Source organism: Sorex araneus, chromosome X, assembly GCF_027595985.1.
Source record: "Sorex araneus isolate mSorAra2 chromosome X, mSorAra2.pri, whole genome shotgun sequence".
Lineage (NCBI taxonomy): Eukaryota > Metazoa > Chordata > Mammalia > Eulipotyphla > Soricidae > Sorex > Sorex araneus.
This window is the reverse complement of record NC_073313.1, coordinates 192,351,765-192,375,955: the sequence shown is the minus strand read 5'-3', so window position 1 is coordinate 192,375,955 and position 24,191 is coordinate 192,351,765. Positions and strand designations below refer to the sequence as shown.

Genomic DNA, 24,191 nt, shown 5'->3' with positions numbered 1-24,191 from the left:
CATAGTAGAATATAAAGTTTGATGAATAGCATCCAAATGTCAAAAGGAATTCTAAGTGTAAATGACTAAGCAGTTAACAATTTAACCTGAATTTAGTTTATTTTTTTCAAGATTATAGGCAGCATCTGTAACTATCTCAAAAATATATTTTTAAAATTTGAAACAATGTCAGTTTTTAGAAAAACTTTCTAGATTGATGAGAGAAACTATATGCAGGAGAAAACGAGAAACTGCATGAAGAAAACAACTATGATTCTTGGCATTTTTGTAGAAATTTACCTTCAAAATAGTTTTAGAAACATTAAACTAATTAAACTATGTGATGTACTTGTAAAGTCCATCAACAGTTTGCGTATATAAAAAAATTATGACACCTTATTTCAACCAAGCATAACCTTAAAAGATAAATACGCAGATTTATATTAAGGAATTGCTGTCATCGTGGACATGATGAAAAACTGTTAGAAGAAAGTTTAAATAAGACTATTAACTGACTGAAGATTTTATTAGGAAATTCATAATTACAACCCACACCTACTGTGTTGTAATGCCAAAAAGCATTAGACTTAGGAGTCTAATGTTCTGTAATGTTTAAGAGCACTTGCCCTCCAGTAGTTCATAACATTAAAAACAAAACAAACTTTCCTATACTTTAGAACTTTGAAAGTCTTGTCCACCTCCCTCTTTGGATAAACAATGCTGCTAGAAGAATGAAAAAAAGGAAGCCAGCTGTTGAAGTATATGAGTGGGGTGGAGGAAGAGAACAAAAAATGTGGGAACTGCAGGGAGTCTCTGAGCTTGCCCGGGGAGGAAGAACACACTCTAAGGGAAATGAAGTGAAAGCATCTTCCTGGGGGTGGGGGGAACCCATAGAAATGTTTATGAGAAATACTTCTCCTTAGGAAATAAGAAATTCAAAAGTTTCTCCACTCAGTGGCTCCAAATAAATGTAGATGCAAGGCATGCTCCTTTATGCTTAGGACTGAAGGTTAAATGTGTGGGATCTTTTGGTGCCCAACAGCAATGAGCATTCCCGTACTAAGGATCTTACTCCAAAGAATCTGGTCTTTGGAGTAAGAGGCTTTGAGGATGAGAAGACAGGGATTGGCAGCAAATACAAAGGATTCTCTCCTCTCCTCTCCTCTCTTCCCTTCCCCTCCCCCTCTTTTTTCTCTCTTCTCTTCTCTTGTCTTCTCTTGTCTTCTCTTCTCCTTCTCTTTCTCCCTCCCTCCCCCTCTCCCTCTCCCTCTCCCTCTCTCTATCTCTCATATGCTGTCCTGATAGCAGAATACTGTGAATTTGTTCAACAGTGTACTATATATAAACAATAGCTGTATATATGCCACGTTGGAGAAATGACTGGAGAAAAATGCAGGGTCTTCTAACTTCTGAAAACATGTTCAAGTTGGACTTCACTCACAGAACAGTGTAAAAGAAAACACCAATTTCTTTGTTACCTTTATTGTCTTTTATGTGGCCTATATGTGAATGACCAGGACTCTGTCTATTGCCCTGGAAGTAGAGAAGTAACATAATAAAGCAATACTTATGGCATAAAAAAGCAAATTTAGGCTTCCAGCTTGAAAATATTGAAAATGACTCTAATCCTTATTTTTTTAGGACACAAAGCTATATAATACTTAGCAAAAGGTAACAAGTATTCTAGGGTATTTTGCCAAACATAATAATATTACAACAATGGTTAACAATAATTACTACAACTTAGAGAATTTCTAGGAACATTTATTCTTTTGAATCACAAACTTCTTAAATAATAGCCAGTCAACAAATAACTCTTCACCCCCCCCCCCCAGATGGCTGGTTGAGAGTCACATAGCTCAAAAAGGGCAAATTTTAGCAGCCTTAAATTTTTAAATAATGCAGTCTGCATTTCTTTATCTTTAACTTAGTATAGTTATGGTCATGCTTTTCGGTGTTGTTAAGTGAAACACTGTCATAACAATCCTCAAACTAGCTATATATAACAATTTCCATTAGTATTTTTGTTGAGATGGCAACAGAAAAATAAAATCAAGGTTTAAATTATTATTATTAGTATTATTGGATTTGGGGCCACACATGACGATAATCAGGGGTTACACCTGCTGCACTCAGGAATTACTCCTGATGGGGCTTGGGGGGAGCATATGGGATGCTGTGGATCAAATTCTGATTGGGCACATGCAAGGCAAGCACCCTCCCCACTGTACATCAAGGCTACTTTAGCATCAAGGCTTGAATTTAAAAAAAAAAATCCCAGTATTAATAAGACAGTAATAAGATTAAAGATAAAGATTATCTGGAGCTGCTCGCTGTGGTCTTGGAACCTAGTTTATCCCTATGACAAAAAAGCCCCACGACCATGCCACCCATAAACAATGTGTGTGCCCTGAGTTTTTCAACCCAACGAAGGGCCTGTTTTAATGAAACTAGGCACTGCCTCACATCTAGAGATGGCAACTACATGGCAAAGCTGCCTGAGGGAACTCTCTAGACTGTTTCATTCCTGTTTAAGCCATGTAAACATTTTGATGTCTCCTTGTTGCAGTCATTAGCCCTGACACACATTTAACACAATAATTAGACAGAGCTAACTGTTCCATCACCCAGATTCTTCAACTTTTGTTTTGAAGATTTGCAAGTATATTCTCAACATCTTTGCTGGGTTGAAAACATCTTTGTGGGTTAGTCACCTGAGAAAGCTTGGGTCTGAAAGTCTCTAATACAGGGTTGACTGAGAGAGAAGTGGGACCATACATAAACTAACTTGCAGGCATTGAGGCCAGACAGTCCTCTGATTACAATGAGACATGTGAACTTGAGCAAGTTTAATCATATAACAAGCAAAACTGAGTAAATTATGTATCTGGGACTGGCCTTATTCAAGGAATATAGGTTTTTACTATGGATAATGACATTCTGGCAAAATAAATGTTATAATCTCTAAATCTCAGCTTGCTCATTTGTAAAACAGGGATAATAACGTGCACAGATTTATACAACTATAGTAAGGATAACATGACGGAAACGTACTAAGGGCTTAGTTTCAGGAATGATGGCAGTGAATAAATATCGGTGACAATGATAAAACTGTTAATAATTTATGACTGCTGTGTACACATTCACAAAAGGCCACCTGATCAGGCCTCTATTTCATACTACCCAACAAGAAAAGTACATTATGGCTTATGTTAGAGCTTGGTTTTCATTTTGTTTGTAATACATATTTTTGTTTATTTGCCTTCAGTTTGATAGAAATTCTACTCATACCTTACAGGGGGAGGAAGTGTTCAATGACTGAGAATTATCACATTGCTATTATTAATAAAAATATAATATTTAATGATATACTTGAGATCTAATATAAAAAACTAAGAAAACAGTTCAAACTCTTAAAAAATATTTCCTTTTCATAAACTTTCTTAAGTAAATGCATGGGTTCAACTCAATGTCATGCTTTGGAAATCTTAAAGGGTTTCAAAACAGAACATTACTTTACTCTGTCTGATGGTTTTAGTACCTGGCGAAAGCCAGACTGCATGAGCATATCACCCGGCACCATGAATCAGAACCTATTGCTTCTACCCAGCCATGGCTCATATTCTCAAAACAACAAATGGCTTCTCTAATCCAACAGAGAGCTCTTACAGAATAATCATCTTACTTTCCTTTCAGGCTGTAGAATGTTTAAATGCATTTTAGATAAAGAAGAGTCCTCAAGCAGGTTCTAACAGGAAAAATGGGGGGCGGGGGAGGCATTTTCTCAACTTGCTGAATGAAGTTGGAAAGTTGGGAATTAAATAATTTTAGTAGATGAAGATGGAAAAAAAATGCAATGCTCTGCAGGAAACAAAGAGCAGCAGAATAAACAATATTCCACGCTGGGTGGGTGGCTATATTTTGCTATAGCAATTTCAGGGGTGATTAGATTTGAATGCCAGCTGCATTACTGAAAACCCCAAAGAAGAGAAAACCTTAATATTCATGGAACACCTGAGAAAGCTCAGCTTCTAAAAAGAGACTAACCACAACTAAACACCAAGGACTTTACTAGCACTTTAAGCATACTACCCACAAACTGGGCATTACTGTTGAAATTTTCCTTTGCAAAATACAGGTTATGAGAAGTTAAGAGGTTTGCCCAGTGTTCTCCCTATTTGTAGAAGTCTGGATTGGAACCCAGGTCAACTTAATATCAACAGTGGCATTAATCTCAGAACAATGGACGTTAACAATGAATTATTTAAAACAATTGCAGTAAAACTCTGCAAGTGTTCAATGGTGAGTCAGAATTATCAGACTGCTACTATAAATAAAAATGAGGGTAACATTTAAAAAATATCAGTCATGGGCTCATTCTCCAACTTAGTCTTGGCCCACATTTCAAACTAAGAAGCTTCCTCCCCTCAGTAGAAGCCTGTGTTCTCTCTTGAACACATGCTGGTCTGTCTGTCTGTCTCTCTCTCCCCCATTACATTTTCTCTAACTAAACTTCTTTATTTTATTTCATTAAAATAAAACTAGTTAGGGGCAAAACAATTCTATGGTGGGGAAGTATTTGCCTTGCACATGGATGACCTGAGGTTGATCCCCAGCATCCTTTATGGTCCCTAAAGCCCTACCAGGAGTAATTCCTGAGTGCAGAATCAGAAGTAAACCCTGAACGCAGCTGGGTATGACCCCCAAAATAAACATAAATAAATAAATAAATAAATAAATAAATAAATAAATAAATAAATAAATAAATAAAATTTGAATGAAACTAGTTCCTGTACAGTGGCGTTCTCAGAACACTATGAGGCCAGGAGAGCTCTCTCTGCCTCTTCCAGAAGGACCTAGGACCAGCCAGCTGTGAGCATGCCTTTGACTGGCTGATCATCGTCAGTCTACTGCCTATCCAGCCACATCCACCAGAGCAATCAGCTCAAGGGACTCCAGAGAGCAGCGCCTTTTTAGCTCTATTCTTGCAGGCACACTCCCCCTACCACTCAGGGCGTCTTGTGACAATGTGAGTTATCCAGGTGCCTGCCTTCCAAGTTACCAATGCTCATTTACCATGTAAATCAAACCTTGTTTTCAGTTTGCTGAAGACATTTAAGAACTTCAGTCAACAGGGTCATTTGTGGTGGGAAATGTACACTCGTGGAGACAGGTTGTTGGAAGGATATATGACTAAAACTCAAACATGAAAAACTTTGTAAATGTATCTCACTGTGATTCAATTAAAAAAAAAATTTTAAAGTTAGCCAAACCAGTGACAGAACCAATGGGATCTTGAGCTTTTGTGTATTTTGTGGCCAACCTACTCCATTTTATTGTACATTTCATGTCAGCTTGGAATAAAGAATTTAAAGCTAAGACAGGCTTTTTCTGATATAAGAATTGTATTGAAAGTGGGTCTATAGTTTTCTGATCATAAAAAAGATAGCACTAATGACCATATTTATACTCTTCTCTGTAATAATATATCATAAGGGAACAGTTAGCACATACTGATGTCAGAGCTGCCACTTTAAATAAATCAGAGTAATTGCTCTGGATCACTTCCAGATTATGGGAGGCAAAAACAGATTAGGGGTCTGACTGCACTATCATAGTAGTGACAACTTTTGACTTCTTCAGGTTTAGACATGACTTAGTCACTATAACTATGTTTTCAATAAAATATTGCTGGAAGCATTTAAAAGGAATAAAATATAATCATATCTGTATAGATGCTACTCTATCCTTTGCAAAATGAAAGAAAAAAGAGAATGCAACATTATCGTAAGATGTCACTAGCCTTTTGGATCATATGGGCTGATGTTGCTTTAGCAGAAGAGGCAAAGTGTGCTGTGGACCTGGTTAAGACAAAACGCACCATTAATTGTAGAAAGAAACATCATATATATATATATATTTATAACCTTCAGTTTTGAATACAAAATATTTTCAGCAACTAACCTTTGGAGGGGGTGGGTGGAGTTTCCCTCCCTGCCCCGACCGGAGCCCCAGCAGCCAAAGACCACCCAGCCACAGCCATGCTCAAGGTCCCTCTCCACACGTTCAGACGAACCTCATGCATGAAGGAACCGGCAGAGGAACCCAGGTGTGCGGGACCTGGGGCTGAGATCTCCAAGCCTGCTCAGACCAGGACTGGACCTCTTCCGCCCAGATCTCCTATTTTCAAGTAGCTAGACGGTCACACCCAGAAACTGCCCCGGCACCATGTAATCCCATCAATGGCCAACATCCAGAGACGATAAAACCAAGATCCCTGAAGTGACATCTTATAGCCTAGTTCTCCCTCTCGGAGAACCTGGCAAGCTACCAAGAGTTCCCTGCCCACTTGGGAGAGCCTGGCAAGCTTCCGGTGGCATATTCATATACCAAAACCAGTAACAATGATGGGTCTCATTTCCCTGACCCTGAAGGAGCCTCCAATGTGGCACCATTGGGAAGGATGAGTAAAGAGAGGCTGCTGAAATGTCAGGGCTATCAGAAATGGAGAGGTTATGAAGACTGCTCAAGAAAATCGATGATCAATGGGATGATGATGATGACCAAAGATTGATTAGTATCAAATACTATCTTTAAACTCTAGAATACTGTGGAAAGTACCTTGGAGTTTCTAAGCCGAAGGAAAGTAATCCTCCCAAATGGGTATTTTTTTTTTTTTGGTGGGGGTGAGAGCACATCAGGCAGTGCTCAGAGCTTACTCCTGGCTCTGTATTCAGGGATTACTTGTGGCACGTTCAGGAAACCATATGGAGTGGCAGGGTGCCAGGGATCAAACCCTAATTTGTCATGTGCAAGGGAAACACCTTACCAGCTGTACTTCTGTCCCAGGCCCAAAGTGTTTTATATCACTTTTCTCATGTAATGACAATTTGAAGAATCCCCACTAAGACAACTAGTAAAGATTTACCTGAGGAATTACTTAATGAGATACAGGAGACACACGAATGCCTCTGGCTGCTAGTTAGGCTCCCTAATGGCCATGATCTAGAGACACACAGAAGAATCTCGGAACCGAGCAGCTCGTTGCAGAGATGCCTCCAAGACTTTGCACCAGGCTGATTTCACTAGGATGCCTCAGACAGGTGCAGGCGTGAACCCTCCACCTGCCTCCTAGGAATCCCTGCAGCTGCTAACTTCCAGAAACCAATCAGTGATAGCAAAGACCAGGCCTCAAGGGATAGGGGAAGGGCCAGTCCTGCCCATCTCCCAGTCCCTACGGAACTCCGGAGGTCACACCCAGGAACTGTCTTCTGCTGCTACTTAAGCTCATTAACGGACATGATACAGAGACACACAGAAGAATCTTGGAACCAAGCAGCTTGCTGCAGAGATTTCTCCAGACCCTAGTTGTCTAAAATTTTAGAATTCCAAAATCAGCCAAGTGACATCTTATGCTATTCATCACAAGCAATACAAAATAAATTATCTAGCATCTGCCTTTTCGGCAGGTTTGAGAGGTGATGGAAAAATTCAAAATAATGGTGGTGGGAAGGTGTAATAGTGGTGGGACTGGTATCAAAATATTGAATGTAATCCATCATTTTGAATAACTTTATGAAAATAAATTTCTTTAAAAGATGACATAGGAACATACTTTGAAAGACATCTACGTGATTAGATTTAGAAAATAATTCTATGATGTCACAACCCCCAATGGAGACAGAGACTACCCTGAGCAGCACAATGCCATAAGAACTCTTTATGGAGCTCCTGCATGGGCCACCTCTGTGTTTCTCTCCTTATCTAGTTCCCCCTACAAGGTTATGTATCATGACATGCTGCTTTCACCATAAGTACCAGATCATCCCAAAAATAAGTGCAGTGAATACATTACATGGTAAATGGGTACTTCTTACATTTATAATGATCGGATCCATCATCCTCATTTTACAGGTAAGACCACAGAAGGGTCCACCAGTAACCAGGTAAGGGTCACAAGGCACAGTGAAGGAGGGGATGAAAGTTTCGGTTTTTCAACACTCTGTCATGATATGTTTCTGGGTGTCATACAATCAGATAGGTTGAATTTTCTATTTCAACTATGATTCATTTACAAACGTTCCAATTCTTGCAACTTAAATATTCTGTAAATTTTAGTCTGTGATAAAATTTTTAAAGGCATTTTTATTTAGGTTCTAGGATTTACAATGCTGTTAATTATTCTGCCCATTACATATGTATCATTACATTATGTACCATAACTATCAATCTAATGCCCACTTCCCTCCAGCAGTGTCCCAAGGGCCAAAACAAGCCACCAGCCCCTCCCATGTATGCTCTGTTCAACAGACAAAAACTCCAGTTCCAATAACTGGTCATTTGCTGTTCCCTTACTGTTTCTTTATATCCTGCATGAGAAATCTCTTAAAAAAATTTTTTTCTTTAAAAAAATTTTTTTTAATTGAATCACTGAGACAGAGTTACAAAGCTGAACATGGTCTGGATTCAGTGTACAATGTTTCAAACCCATCTCTCCACCGGTGTACATTTCCAACCACTAATGTCCCCAGTTTTCCTCCCACCACCCTCTCCCAAACCTGACTCTAAGGCAGGCATTTTCTCTCTCCCCCTCTTATCTCTCTAGATAACACCTCCCCTCCCCCCAAAAAAATAACCCAGACAAAGAGGGGTGGGTGGAATTAGACCTGAGAATCCCTGGTGGAGGAATGAAGGCACTAGTGATAGGACTGGTGCTAGACCATAGTATGTCCAAACTCCAACTATGAATAACTTTGTAAATGGTACTGTAATTAAAAAAAAAAAACTTAAAAAAAAAAAGGAGGGCTGGAGTGATAGTACAGCAGGTAGGGTGTTTGCCTTACATGCAGCTGACCTGCTGACCTGGGTCCAATTCCCAGCATCTCATATGGTCCCCTGAGCACCGCCAGGAGTAATTCCTGAGTGCATGAGCCAGGAGTAACACCTGTGCACTGCTGGTCGTGACCCAAAAAGAAAAAATTAAATAAATAAATAAGGAAAAACAAGACAAACTTCTCAGCATTTTGCCAGTATATATGATACTCATTCACTTATAGTGTTTATGGTTGCCCTCTACTAGATTAAGATAGATATGTATATTCCTACCTTGCTAAGGGATTTTATACTTTTTTAATTACAAATTAATGTACATTGACATTTAATGTTCTAGTTCATGGTAATGTTCAATTTTTATTGAAGGGCTTTATTTCTGCCACAGTTCAACATCATTAAAAATGCATTTAAAATGTGTTTTAGTAACTGTTTTAAGTCCCTTCAAATACATGCACTATTGTGTAATCACACTGTTTGTATAGATTTGTATAGGAAAACCAGACTGTTGTCAGTTTTTAGTTATTATAAGCACCACTATCATTAATACTGATGTGCTAATATATATTTCCTTACCCTTTATCTGAAGAACTGGAATTACTGTACCAAGGATAAAAGCATTTTTAAGGCTTCCACTACAGATCATTAAAGTACTTTCCAAAATGGCTGTGCCAATTTACTCTCACCAATAGTGCATGAAATTACCAACACTGCTACACTCACATTTTCGTACATATAACAGTTGCTTTATGATAAGCAAATACATTCCTTTTAATTTATATCTCTGTGAGGTACAAACATTATTCATATGTGTATGTTCACTTACATTTCTCCTTTTACCAACTGTTACTATAGAAACATAACCCTTTTACATTGTTTTCTTTTTAATTCTGATACACACGTTAGAATGATTTTAATTGCTTAATAAGTACTGACTAAACTATGGCTTATTTTATCATGGACTATGAACACAATTACTATCTGTCACTGGCCAAAACATTTTTTTACAACACTTTGCTTAGAAAAATTATTTCCAATATATAAACACAACTAAGATCTTATAGCCAGCACTGATATTTGAATCACAATTAAAACAATGTTAAGAAGTTACATTGTTTTATGTAATCAAAGTAATCAAATGTAATCAAAGTAAAGAGAAAGTAAAGTGAAATTTATCAGTTATATAGGCGGGGTGGGGGGAGGTTTATTGTGGTTCTTAGTGGTGGAATATGTGCACTGGTGAAGAGATGGGTGTTCGAGCATTATGTAACTGAGACTTAAGCCTGAAAGCTTTGCAACTTTCCACATGGTGAAAAAAAAAAGAAATTCAATGATGAAACTTAAAAAGAAATGTTAAGAGGTTAGACAACAATGATAAGATGTATATAAGTATGTTTCCAGATCAAACTGAAAATTTACTTTCTTTTTTCACTTTTTATTCAAATTTAATAATCCAAAAAACTTGGGTCATTCAAATTAAACTTGCAGATTGCAGAACATGCTAAGTGTAAAAACAGTGAAAAGTGACATCAAATTCTTAATTGAAATTCTGCACTCACTAGGCATTCTAACTCTGGAGTATGTAAAACATAAACATAGGTAAGTAAGTTATATACTCTAATCAAGAATGAATCAGAATGGGCCAGGGAGATGGCTCAAAGGGTGGCACATGCTTTGCAAGCAGTGACAAAGAGGTTCTACCCTGGCAAACCTGAAAAACACAAAAAGCTATCCCAGAGTGAGAAGTAATCCCCAAGCAATATTTGGTATGTTCTACAAAACAAATAAAAATCAGTAGTATAATGGCGAACAGTGATAGTCACTGTCAAACAGAACAACAACATATCCATCTATCCTATTTGAAAGAGTATGTAACTTATGAGCTTTAAAGCAGAAATAAGGGCTGGAGCAATAGTACAACGGGTAGGGCGTTTGCCTAGCACTCGGCCGACCGGGTTCAATTCCCAGCATCCCATATGGTCCTCTGAGCACTGCCAGGAGTAATTCCTGAATGCAGAGCCAGGAGTAACCCCTGTGCATTGCCAGGTATGACCACAAAAGCCAAAAAACTAACTAAATAAATATAAATAAAGCAGGAATAGAAGAAAAACTACAAAAATATGATAACATATTATCCCTTGATTCCTGGTTTGGAACATTTGTCAGGTAAGAATAATAAGATCCCTTAAGTTATTTTTCTCTATGCATATCTCAATCTTGAGTCTTAAATTTGATTACGCTTTAAAGGCAATGTATAGTCAGTTACCCAAAGGGTACCAAGATATAAGAGTGAATGCATTTCAGGTCTGGAGCAATAGTACAGCTGCTAGGGTGCTGGTCTTACAGGCAGCCAACCTAAGTTCGATTCCTGGCATCAAAATGGACCCCTAAGCCAGGAAAAAGCACTTAGCACAGTTGGGTGTGCCCCCTCTTCACCCCCAAAACACGAAACAAGGAATATATTTCATGAGTCTTTTCAATGTTTGAGATTAGCTTAAAATTCTTCAAACATTAAAGATAATTTTCTTAAGAATATAATAATTAGATTATGAGTATTTCTTCTTAAAAACTAAACCAGTGTTATATAGTAGTGTTATATAGTAGTGTTTCAATGAAGCTAGATGCCAGCTGATTTTGCATTTTGCAGATATACTGCAAAAGGGATGGGGGAAACCAAAGAGTACTCAGAATGTGCCGTGGCCCCACTGGCATTATTAGATTGCTGATTAGACTGCAAAGACCCAAGAGTATGATGCTCCCTGGGTCCATGTAGTTCCGGGGACATCCATACCATTCCATGGTCCTGGAATGGGTCAGGAGAGAGGAAATCCAGGTCTGCACCAAGGGAAAATGTGGTGCCAGGAACTAAACCTGGGCCTGCCATGTGCCCAAATCATTGTGCTATCTCCTAGAGCCATATACAAATCATTTCATCTGGAATCCTGTCAGAAATTGCCCCCTTTAATTTAGTAAATAAACAGTCTTATCATGTAATTCTTAGATATGTCTCTTATCTATAGAAGATGCCTGCAATACAATGAATGTTTTAACTCTGTATGGTCAGGGGTTTATTTTGTTACAAAACCCCTTAAAATTATATGTATGTCGGGACTGGAGCTATAGTACATCAGGTAGGGCATTTGCCTTGCATGTGGCAAACCCGGGTTCTATTCCCAACATAGCATATGGTCCCCGGAGCATCACCAGGAGTAATTCCTGAATGCAGGGCCAGGAGTAACCCCTGTGTATCGCCAGGTGTGACCCAAAAAACGCGAGCACACACGCACACACACATACGTGTGTGTGTGTGTGTGTGTGTGTATGTAATGCATATATATGTGTTGCTTCTGTTCTACTCACCTTAAATAATTCTTCCTTAAGCACAACCCACAACCACAATGTTTAGGCTAAATTTACTTATATATCAACAATATATAATGTCTAGGATCATTCAGTATATATCTCTTATGCTATATTCCTTCATACTCCTTCAACTCCCCAAATATACCTGCTACCACTAATAATTCAAATTTCTTCATTTGAATTTTCTAAGAATTTTCCAACTCTACTTTAGAATCTGTTTAGTAAATATCTCTGGAATATAACTGCCTGTATATAAATCCTAGATATCAACTTATGAACTCTCTCTGTTTGGGCATATCTCTCAATTTTCCTGAGCTAGTTTCTACATGTGTAAAGAGATTATAATAGTAACTATTTGCATAATCCACTGTTTTATATTATAGGTAACAGGAAATACTCTAGCTAGTTTAAGGATTTGAGACAATTTACTGAAACAATAGACTTGTTTGGCTTGACTTTCCCACCAAGTGCCTTATGTTGAAAAAAATACATGGAACAAAAGAAATTAGAATCAGATAATCAGTAATCCAAGAAGTTGACAAACTTTCACACCAACTCATAAATTATTAACATAAATTATAAAAACCATAAATAATCCTCCACATCTTAATAAACTAATTATCTTCTACATAAAGTACTTAGTACAATGTCTAGCACATGGTAATAATGAATGTAAGCTATTGATCTCATAATGGACTAATAACCCATAGAGATACTTGGTTCTTACATCTACTGACAATGATGAAGTCTGTTCTCCATTTTTTATTTGTTTCAAGTTGCAGTGGTGGACTGTGGTGTTGGGATGCTGGGATTAGTTGGCAGTAGAAGTGATAGTGATGGTGGCAGCACCCAAAAGGAGAGAGAGCAATAAGGTTGTGTTGAAGGCAGATGGCCCAGTAAATGAGGATTAAGGTCTTCATCCTCATGATGACAGAATTAGCATAAATGATCCACAGGCCATTCTTCTTAATTCTGTTTTACTGGCTATATATATATCACTATCTTTATATATATCACTACCTTTATATATATATTTATATATACATTTATATATATCACTACTTTTATGAGTTGGACAAGAGACTTCATATATCTTCATATATGAAGTCTCTTGTCCAACTCATAAAAGTAGTAATTGTCTTCATAGTTAAAAGGAAAAGCAAATAGATGATCAAGGAATGAAAAACTTAAAAATACAAGACAAATGGTTTTACAGCAAGAAAAAATATTTCCTATTCTACAGTACAGATCAAATAAGTACAACAACATTCTGCTCGGTACCAAGGGTATACACAAATTATGTCTTGTATTTTTACAAACCTTCAAATCTAACTAACCAGCTTTGAATGATGCCAACATTAGTAATTTCTTACTTTTAACATAACTTAACAGAAATTAATTTTTTTCTATACGTTGCTAACTGAAATGGAATTTAAAAAATCAATACCTTCATGTTAACAGTTTGAATTACAGAAGAAAAACATTTACGGAAGTTATGAAACAAATAAAAAAAACAGTACAATGGTAAAACCGAAGTATTCTTACCCATTTCCAACTGTTACAATGAAACAAGATTTATAATGTAGTTATTTAAAAAGGAGGTAAAAAATCTGTTCCACACCTGAACTACACAGTGGTTCTTTTATTTTTGCCATTTATTTATATTTTCCAATTTTCCCCTTACACTTTCTTACACTTTATATAAACACTGAGGTTTACAAAGTTGTTCATGATGATTTGTTACAGGCATTCAATATCCAACACCAATTTCACACTTACACCTTCCCGCCACCCTTTTCTTCAATTTTCCCAATCACCCTAAAGCCTGCCCCATAACGGGCCTCCAATAATTTATTTTATATTGCTTGTTATCAATAATTTTACTAACAAAATGATCAAAAAATGTTTCCTTAGAAGAAAATTAGTAAAGATTGTCGTATCTCACCCATAAGTCACTGAGTCCTTATGTAAGAGATTATTAAGATGTTACAGATTAAGCCTTCGTGTTTATATCTTTTATTTGAGATTGTTTGCCTTTTATGTTACATCCTAGTCAATCTAGCAGACTAGTATTAAATTATCAATGCTGCAAAGTTTGAGATGTTGCTCCAGGAAGTCTGGAATTCCTGATGGGCTGATACAGCGATAGTCACATTTTTAACTGATTGGCAGCTTTGGCGTATGCACATGTCTCCCAGGGCTTCCAGAAGCACAGAGAAATGGGAGGGTGTGTTTGTGGGGTGGGAGGGGTGGGTGAGGGGGGGTAAGCCCATCATGATCTTGGGCTCACTCCTTTTAAAAATAAATGTACAAAAAACTGTTTATGTCAACTTTATGATTAAAAAAATCTTTTAGGGGCTGGAGCGATAGCACAGTAGGTAGGGCATTTGCCTTGAACGAAGCCAACCCGGGTTCAATTCCTAGCATCCCATATGGTCCACCGAGCACTGGCAAGAGTGATTCCTGTGTGCAGAGCCAGGAGTAACCCCTGAGCATCACGAGTGTGACTGAAAAATATATGTATATATTTTAACACAATATGAGAATGAAGAAATGCTAGATATGGAGAAAACAGTAAAAAGTTTCCCCGACTTATGTGAGGGCTATATGAAGTGGCTAGGATCTTGAACTTTATTTGGGTTTTAGGGATGACTTCAAGGAAATCTTGTACATTTTACGTATTTTGCGTAATGATACTACATGATACTTTCCTGTTGTCTTGATGCTTTATAAGTCTTTCAGTATATAAAAGTTTACAAATTCATACACAATAATAGTGTTTAATTAAAATGCCTGAATTTGAACTTAAAAAATTAAATTTTCTTATAAAAGTCAAGGGACTTCAACTCAAAGAAAACTACCCCCCAATTTATGGTAGCCATTTAAATTATCTTCAATATAAAGTATTGTAACTAGCATTTATCTTCAACAAAATTTCCTTTCTTTCTCTGCTATCCTACACACTGTGTTGTGTGCACTCTGTTATTAAACTTTCAATGCATAAAAACTTTTAAGATTCCATAGTCTTAGATTAAAATTTGTCTTTAAACTACTTGAAAAGTACTTTAAATTCTAAATGATTTTTCTAAGAACACTAAAACAAAATAATTATAAGCTAAATTACTTTGTGGAGGTATAAGCAGATCCAATCGCTTTGGAAACAATACATTCATAAACTATAAACTTATTCAGTAAGACCATCTGGGCGCATTCTGCAAAAGTAACAAAAACAATTTAGAAACTGAGAACGCTTAAGCATGAAAAAAGACTGTTTTGGTATAGCTATGAAGTAACTTTTAGGATTATAGCTGAGGGGGAACTTATGTTTCTTAATGTTTTTAGACCACTTTAGAGAAGTGATCTAAAAAGGAAAGAAGGCAGAGAATTCAATGCTGAATGATTGTCATCCATTTAATCTCACCAACTTAGCAGTCACTCATTTCAAATTTAATAACATCAAGTACACACACACAGGGAAAATTATTCAAAATGCCATAATTTAACTCTGAACAGGAATTGTGAATAAGTTATCAAATGAAAAAGAAATTAAAATTTTAAACAAGAAGGGGTTGGCTTTAGAGTGCTAAAACAGGGAAGTTTTAGCTGTTACTAAAACTAAAACTAAAAAAGTTTTAGCTGTTAGAAGTGCTGTTACTTCTAATATATGCAAAAGGTTTATTGCTATTGAAAAGGTAAAAAAAGTAAAGAACAATGCCCAAGTTACCATCAATTTAACTATCTCATTTATTTATTCTGGGTTTTGAGCATGATAAATAATGATGTTTAGGGCTATTCCTGGCAGATGTCATGTGGTGCCTGGGATCAAATCTGTGCATACTACAGGCAACACATGTGTTCAGTCCAAGACATTAGCCTGGGCTGGCAGCATTTTTTATTCAGTTAAAACATTCATAAGCTCTTATACAAGGACGGTGATTTGTTTTTATATTCTTGGATCATCAACCTAATAATTCAAGATATTTACTATGCATTTCATGTCTACATATATGATACAATTCAGTATGACACTCATAATCAAATTCCTAGAATTCCAAAGTGCTGTAAAAAAGGAAGAAAACGCCCTTAGTGCCTCTACACCCAAATAGATGTTTGCAAATAAATCAAAGAGAAAAGCACTCAGTTATTCAGAAGGTCTTCTAAGGACATGTAAGATTAGGAAACATTGCTATAATACTTCCATCAGGTTATCAGAAAAATGTAGACATAAGCAAAAATGTACTTGTCTATTGTTGTTACCTAACTAGATAATCTATTTTTATTTCTGCGTTGCTTGTTTTAGGGCCACTTCTGGCAATGAACACTAAGGCTACTCCCTGCCCCGGGCTCTCTAGTTTCTCCTGGCTGTGCTCTGGGAACCATACATGTAGGGGTTTAGTCCAGGGCTTTCAACATTCAAAACATGTGCTCAGCCCTTTGTGCCATCTCCGTGGTCTTAGATACTCTAAATTTTAGGCTACTATGGACAACTTTTCAGGGGAAGAAGTTTAGAGTCAAATACTGAACAAACCAATTGGCCTTACTGCATTGTTTAATCACAGAAAATACCCTACACAACAATAAGTGCATGAAAAAAGCTACATTTTGATGGTTCCACTTGAGATCTGGCAGGGCTATTAGCTCTTGAACACCAAGAATCAGGATTCAGAATTCTGGAACAGAGGCCAAATAACCTGACAAGACTTTTGCTACTCCACTTCAATTTAAATCTCATTTCCATAATATCAAAGTGTGCTAAAGCTAAAAATATGATTATCCCACAGAAATTACTAGGAAAAGAAACAATCTTACCTTGTATTTGATGATGATACTGTTCAGGCACTTCTATACATTACACAATAATCATGAGAACAATCCAATTACCAAAACGAAAAACATTAAGTTGCCAATAAGAAAACTGTAAAGTTTTAGGCACTATACTTCCGTTACTATGCTTTTAGCTAAGCTATATGATCTGTCACGAATGATCCAAACTATGCTTGTTTATAGCTAAAATAAAAATTCTGTCTTCTGCATGTGACTGAGGTGTGTCTAGAAGAAGTATTTTATTGTAAATAAACTTAGGGGCCAAATAGAAGGAAGTTGAAAAGGCAGGTGCATAACAATTGAGTTGTTTCAGTTTCAGAGGAATAAAGTAAATAATTGTACTGGAATTTTTTCAGTTCTGGGCATACTGCCATACAGGAAGGGTGTGTAATTACTGAAGCTAACATGCCCATGAAAAAAATGAAGTAATATCAATATATCACAGTTGGGCTCCAAATTTCCTTATTTCATCTCTAAAAATGAGGGCTATCTAATGACTCTCATTTAACTCTTTGATATTTAAATATCACTTAAGTTAATCTGAACACACAAGGGTAGAATTATAGTTTTCAGAAAAGTCAAAAAATATTACTTGAAAGGTGGTGTTCTCTTTCAATGTCTCCCAAGTGAAGAACAATGTAATTTTCACTCACCGAAGACTTTTGGACAGACAGTTTCCCCTGAGTTAAGAGGAATATACAAAAGATTAAAATGTCTTACCAAATTTATTCTTATGATTTCACACTACCTGAATTGGCTCAACCTTAAAGCTGGATTCCCAACTTCATAAATCATAAACCAAAAATAGGAGCATGGGAGGTTTGTTGAAGAATAACAAATGAAAGGTAGAATGCCTAACGAGTATGGTCAAGTTCAAATATATCCCAATTATTCAAGCAACTTTAAGCTAGAAAATGTACAAGTATAGATATAATGATATACAGCTATAAAGATATATAACTGTATCTATGATTGACCATATGGTTTTCTAGTTTCTGTACAATATCGCAGTCTTTAAATGATATAACTATAACACATCCTTCAAACTGGCAGTAATGGTGTGCAGAGCTCACAGTTTCTATGAAACTGACATTACACACATCTAATGTCCAATAGGATGGCAGCAAATTTGGGATAAACAGTCAATTTCTATCAAATTTTAATTCCTCAACATCCAAAGGTCTACTTCAAGGATAAAAGACTGAATCAATTTCACAAGAGGAGGCAGGACCTAGTTTGAATATCATGCATTATTTTAAACAGGCACTAGATGACCATCAAGATTTTCACATTTGAAAATAAAATTCTTCATCTTTAGCATCTGTATTCATCTTAAACTCCTAGAATATCATTAAAAGTTGAACTGACTAGGGGCTGGAGCGATAGCACAGCGGGTAGGGCGTTTGCCTTGCACACGGCCAACCGGGGTTCGATTCCCAGTATCCCATATGGTCCTCTGAGCACCGCCAGGGGTAATTCCTGAGTGCAGAGCCAGGAGTGACCCCTGCGCATCGCCAGGTGTGACCCAAAAAGCCAAAAAAAAAAAAAAAAAGTTGAACTGACCAGTAGAACCTGCAAATAATGATCCTGATCATAGCCTAAGATGGCTTAAATTCTAATTGGCACTTCCTGTCATCTCAGATGAATCTGAAGATCACGTTATTTCATTATTCCTAAGGGTCAAGCTTTAATTTCTCTTAAAACAATATGCTTGACTTAAAAGTACTCTTCTAGTGTTTAGAGGTTCATAGGTTTACATAAAACTGGTGGATATCACTAGATAACCATATCCCCTTTTTCCCCTACATTTTAATTTTCAACCAAGTTAAGAGATTAAATTTAGTAAAATCCCTGTCATTATTTCACCAGCAACATAAAAATAAATTTCATTTGCTCCATGCAGAGGATATTTTATTACTCTAGCAAAATGACAAAATATGATTCAAATTATCTTTGGGTCAAGAATGTAAATGTGGGTAGATCATTTATTAGAGACTATCCAAGATTCTATTGCTCAATAAAGGACCCAGTTGTTGAAAAGTAATCTGATAGTATTAATCAACCTGTTCCTTTCAAACATTTGTTGCAAGACTAATATATTTAAGATTCTGGGGGGAGTCATCCGCCATGTGTGTGAAATAATATATAAAATATAATTTTATCCTTAGACAGCTGATTATAGAATCCAAAGGAACCCATGAGAGAGTCAAAACAGCCATACAGCTTTTTTGGACCCGGCTGTGGAAGGAGCATGATGGAGGGGCCCGAGGGAGTGCCCTCGGACCCCAAGCAGCCCACTGAACTAATTCCGGCATGGGACCAGAGACCCCACGGCGTGCTGAAGCTGTGGGACCCGGGCATCCCCCAATTCTTTTAACCTGTCTCTCTCTCAACTCCTCCCTCCCGAGCACAGCGCAGGGGCCGCGGTTTTCCTGAGCGCAAAACGGAGACGCCGAGCCTCTCTCTAGGTTTCTCCATCTTATGAGCACCATAAAAGGGTAAAAGTTTATAGTGATGTTATTTCTGGTTGTACTTTCCCTGGACTTTATACAGAAACCCAAAACCGCGCGGCCGCTGCCGCGGCCGCGCGACTTAATGTCATCTTAGTATGAGCAATATGTAATGGTTCCTTTCTAATGGGGCGGACTTTTGTGGGAGATCCTAATAGTAAGTCTATTGCTGAAATATTGAAGGCAATCAAAGTGGTAGCCATCTCACTAGACTGAACTAAGCTATATCCCCACGCCGGCTGAGAAGAAATTTTCTTCTTTCTCGGGAAGAAACGCGGTGTGTCATCAACTACAGTGTGATGTCCATTAAGCAAACAGACCTGGTGGCGTGGGAATGGGATATAAGGGGAAAAATTATGTACAAGGAACAGCGGGACGCTGGTGGAATCTCGAGCCGGAGCCGACACCAGCGCAAGACCGTCGGTTCCAGAGACTGCTTGCAGATACTCTACAAGTCTATCAACTAAGCCAGAGCCCCACGCCTGCTGATGACGGGAAATAACCATCCTTTTCGGTTTTTTTTTCCCTTGTCAGGCAGCGTGGCGATTACTAAAACAGGCGTGAACTCGGTGGCGCGGGGCAAGGGGGAAAAAGAAAAACTATGTAACAAACAGCGGGACTTAATATCTCTATATTCTTAGCAATGGAGAACTATCAAATGCCTCCTTGGCAATAGGACTGCTTTTCTTTTTTGGGGGAAACCCCAACAACGGTAGTGAGTTGTGTGTTGAAACATGGAATGTAATCGAAATAAGGCGTAAACGAAGTGAAACATATCATGTGCAAGGGTTGGGACTGGGGAGGTGGGAGGGGGCGGCAGGTATACTGGGGGGGTTGGTGATGGAAGATGGGCACTGGTGAAGTGAAGGGTGTTTGAGAACTGTATAACCGACATAATCCTGAGAACTATGTAACCCTCCACATGGTGATTCAATAAAACTTAAAAAAAAAAAAAAAAACAGCCATACAGTGCTAAGAAAGCTTGGGAATGCTTTAATTTGTATCTACTGAATACAGTTTCAGCAAAATAGTAGTACTTAGAAAGTAGCTTTTTTACTTTCTGAGACAGAGAAAACTTTTTCTCTAATGGCGTGGATACACATCTACCTGATTGACAACACGATGGAAGTCAATAATGACATTAATGTGGAAATTTATCACTTTATAAACGGAAGAATGTAAATCTCAGTATTTGCTGAGGGAGAGAAAGCCCTGCTGGCACTGGAAGATCTTAGTGTAGAGTCTAACATGGTAGGTAGTTCTCAATGTTTTCCAAACATGGTCCTCTTCTGACCTTGTTTCCTTTCTCTGACCCTCAAAGCTGATAGATCAGTCCCCCTATTCCTGTCTGTAGTCCCCTCATTTACACAATTTTCACCTGTGGGCCCCTAAGATTATCCAAGATCTGACTCTTGGCTGAAAAATGTTGGTGTGGTGGAGGAGGGTGGGAGACCATACCTGATTCTCTATTCTGGGCTTACTCCTGGCTCTGTGCTCAGGGATCACCCTTGGGAATGCCTGGAGGGCCTTATCTGATGCTGGGGAGCAAATCTGGGTTGGTCATATGCAAGTCAAGTGCCTTACATGCTGTATTATATCACTGTCGTCCCAATAACTGTTTTTCTGATACCCTGTGTCCAGCACCTGATATTAGCATACTGAATATTCATCAACAAGACTGCTACTGGTTGCCTGTCTTTACTTTTTTACTATTTATGGTGACTGACCAGAGTGACTATGTATAGACTGTTTAGAAATTAGGATGTGCTTACTCAAAAAGAAACCAGATATTTACTCTCAAAGTTCAGGTGTGTCCTCAAGGATATGTTAGTGCTCAATTCTTTAGCCAGCTTCTTGACATTACATTTGGCAGGATGCTCTCTCAGCAAAAGATACTAAATAGTTGGAAGATTTGTCTATAAGTTAATGTCCAAAAGAAGATCTACTAAATTCTTATATATAACTAAAGGTGACCAACAATGCTAACAGCTTTTCTTCATCTGTAAAAATAATAGTCCTATTTGCATTAGCTATAAGCACTTATTAAATGTCAGTTATTGTTGTATGCATTTTACATGGGTTAATTTAATTTACTCAATAAATATACCCATTTTACAGATGAGAAAGGCATAGAGATAAAAACTATAATGGAAAAAATGAACCTCTGCCCTCTGTATCCAGTTAATGAAAAATGCCTCCTGGAACATTTCTATATCATAAAAACATTTTTATAGCATAAAAAAAATGCTATAATCTGTATTTGATATCAGTAGAGCCAATGCTATTCTCTCTTGGCTATGGACGCTATAGTGAATTAAGGGTATGTTTTCTTTTTTTTTAAATAAATACAAAGCATGACCCAAGAGATAATTTAAAAAAAATCAACTAGCAACAAAGAATTCACACTTTGACAAGTATTTGAAAGTAAAAAAATACATATAAGCTGAAAGAGAAATAAGTTTTTCAACTAGTACCTAACTGTTCCATGCTGTCTCATTAGGCAGATTATAGAAAATGATTAATTTCAGGGAAGTTCTAAGAATTTTTTATTTCAACTATAGAAAATTAGAGCATCCTGCTTAATACCACAAACTAAAATCCTAAGAGAGCTATAATTTCCTATTTAAATCAGGAGAACATCTTGGAACAAGGACATATGATGTCTTGGATTACATAAAATCTGAGTACAAAATACTAGTAAACAAACTTTTGGAGGGAGATGGGTCTGAGTTACAATAGATGGTACCCAATAGGTACTCAGTGCTTATTCCTGGCTTGGTGCTCAGGGACCATTCCTAGCAGTGGTTCGGAGATTATACATGGTGATCAAACTGGGATTGGTGGCATAAAAGTCAAGTGCCTTTTTCATACACTATCTATGATTACACTGACAAACAATTTTAAGAGAAATTAGGATGAAAACTGTAATGTCTATTAATTGATTTAGATTCTTATAAAAAGAATTGAAGCAAATTATTTTTGGAGAAAAAAGTATATTTTCTCCAATAAAAATCAGGAGATATATGATAAATCTTCAGATAGATAAGAAGTCTGTTTTGTTTCCAGCTACTTTAGAAACTAGAACCCTTTCTGCCATCCCCATGAATGTCTACTTAGAATCACTTGTATCACTTGTCATCCCATTGATCTTCAATTTACTCAAGCAGGCCAGTAACATTTCCATTCGTCCCTGTCACTTGCTAGTGTAGCCCGATGGTATCTGCTTGCTCCAGGAACACGAAGAGCCTCAAACTGTTTGTTCAGGGTTTTGATGAAGAAGTCTGACCATTTCGTAGGTGGGCGGCCACACAGTCTTTTGATGTCCTGTGGAATCCAGTCGGTAACAGTTCCAGTCCAGTGGTTGTCTCTAAATCTCATTATGTGTCCGACCCATCTGATTTTTGACACCTTGGCAAAGGAGACAGCTTCCCTGATTCTTGATCGTCGATGGAGGTCAGAACTCCGATTCCTTCTCTCACTTGAGTGAAACGTGATACTCCAGGCATAGCTCTTTGGATTCCTCTTTGGGATACCTGAATAGCGTTCTCATCCTGTTTGCAAAGGGCCCAGGTCACTGAGGCTTTTGTTAGTGCAGGAAGAACAGTGGAGTCGAAAAGATGTGCCTAGAGCAGGAGGTTCTTCGTCCTCTTAAGAACTTCTTTCATGCTCTTGAAGGCGTTCCACGCTGCTCTCTTCCTCCTGCACAGTTCTGGTGCCAAGAACTCAACAATTCATCATGTTGAGTTCTCCACCCAGGTACACATAGCTGCTGCATTCGGAGATGTTCATTCCATTGAGAGCAAATGGAACATTAGGGACTAGTTCGTTTTTCATGAACATTGTTTTGGTGAGATTCAGCTGCAGTCCGACCTTTCCACACTCGCGGTGGAAGTCAGCCAGCATTTGTGCTGCCTGGCCAATGTTTGGTGTCATCAGAATAACACTTAGAAAGAATACAATTGCCAAATGATAAAATTCTGAAGGTATACAAGGCCATCAATGAATTCAAGTATGTAACATGATGGATTTCCAAATTTCTCCCACAGGCAGAGTTATCTGGTCTCAGTGTCCAAATGCAAAGCTAAAATTTCTATATTTACTATGCATGATTTCACCTTTAAGACAATTTGAGGCACTTAAATAAATTTACCATATTTCACCAAAATGTAGTGAAGCCCCAAGTAAATCAGAGCTTTCTCATCTTACAATTCCTCAGGGCAAACTACATGCCCGCATATATGCATACATACATATGTGTATGCATATGCTCTAAGAGATCAAACCCAGATTTCCTACATTCAAGCAAATTCTTTATCACTGAGGCACATCCCCAGTCTTGAGGCAAAACTTGACAACATCGACAACTTATAAGACAAAGGATTTTCCTCTCTAAAGATTATATAAACTTATATAATCCATATTTTAGATTAAAATATAATATTCTTGTTTCTTCTCAAATTCCTAATTCGTGAAATGTTTCAAAACTAAATTTCAAAGAGGAAAGAAAAATATGTTGATGTCTTGCCACTTTCATAAGTTGTGAAATCACTAAAAACACAACTCTAATGTCAGACATATGTCATAGTTTTGAAGCAATCTTTAATCCAAATACTTAGCTTTAAGTTTCAGGAAACTAACAAGCTATTAACTATTCCTTTAATATTTTATCAACAATTGTCATTTGAT

General features: G+C 37.4%; 1 protein-coding gene across 15 annotated transcripts in view; it reads right to left on the bottom strand.

Annotated features, from left to right (window-relative positions):
* The window catches only part of PKP4 (plakophilin 4), a 278,532-nt gene that overhangs the window by 160,354 nt on the left and 93,987 nt on the right, over positions 1-24,191 (bottom strand). The gene's annotated exons all lie outside the window — the stretch shown is intronic.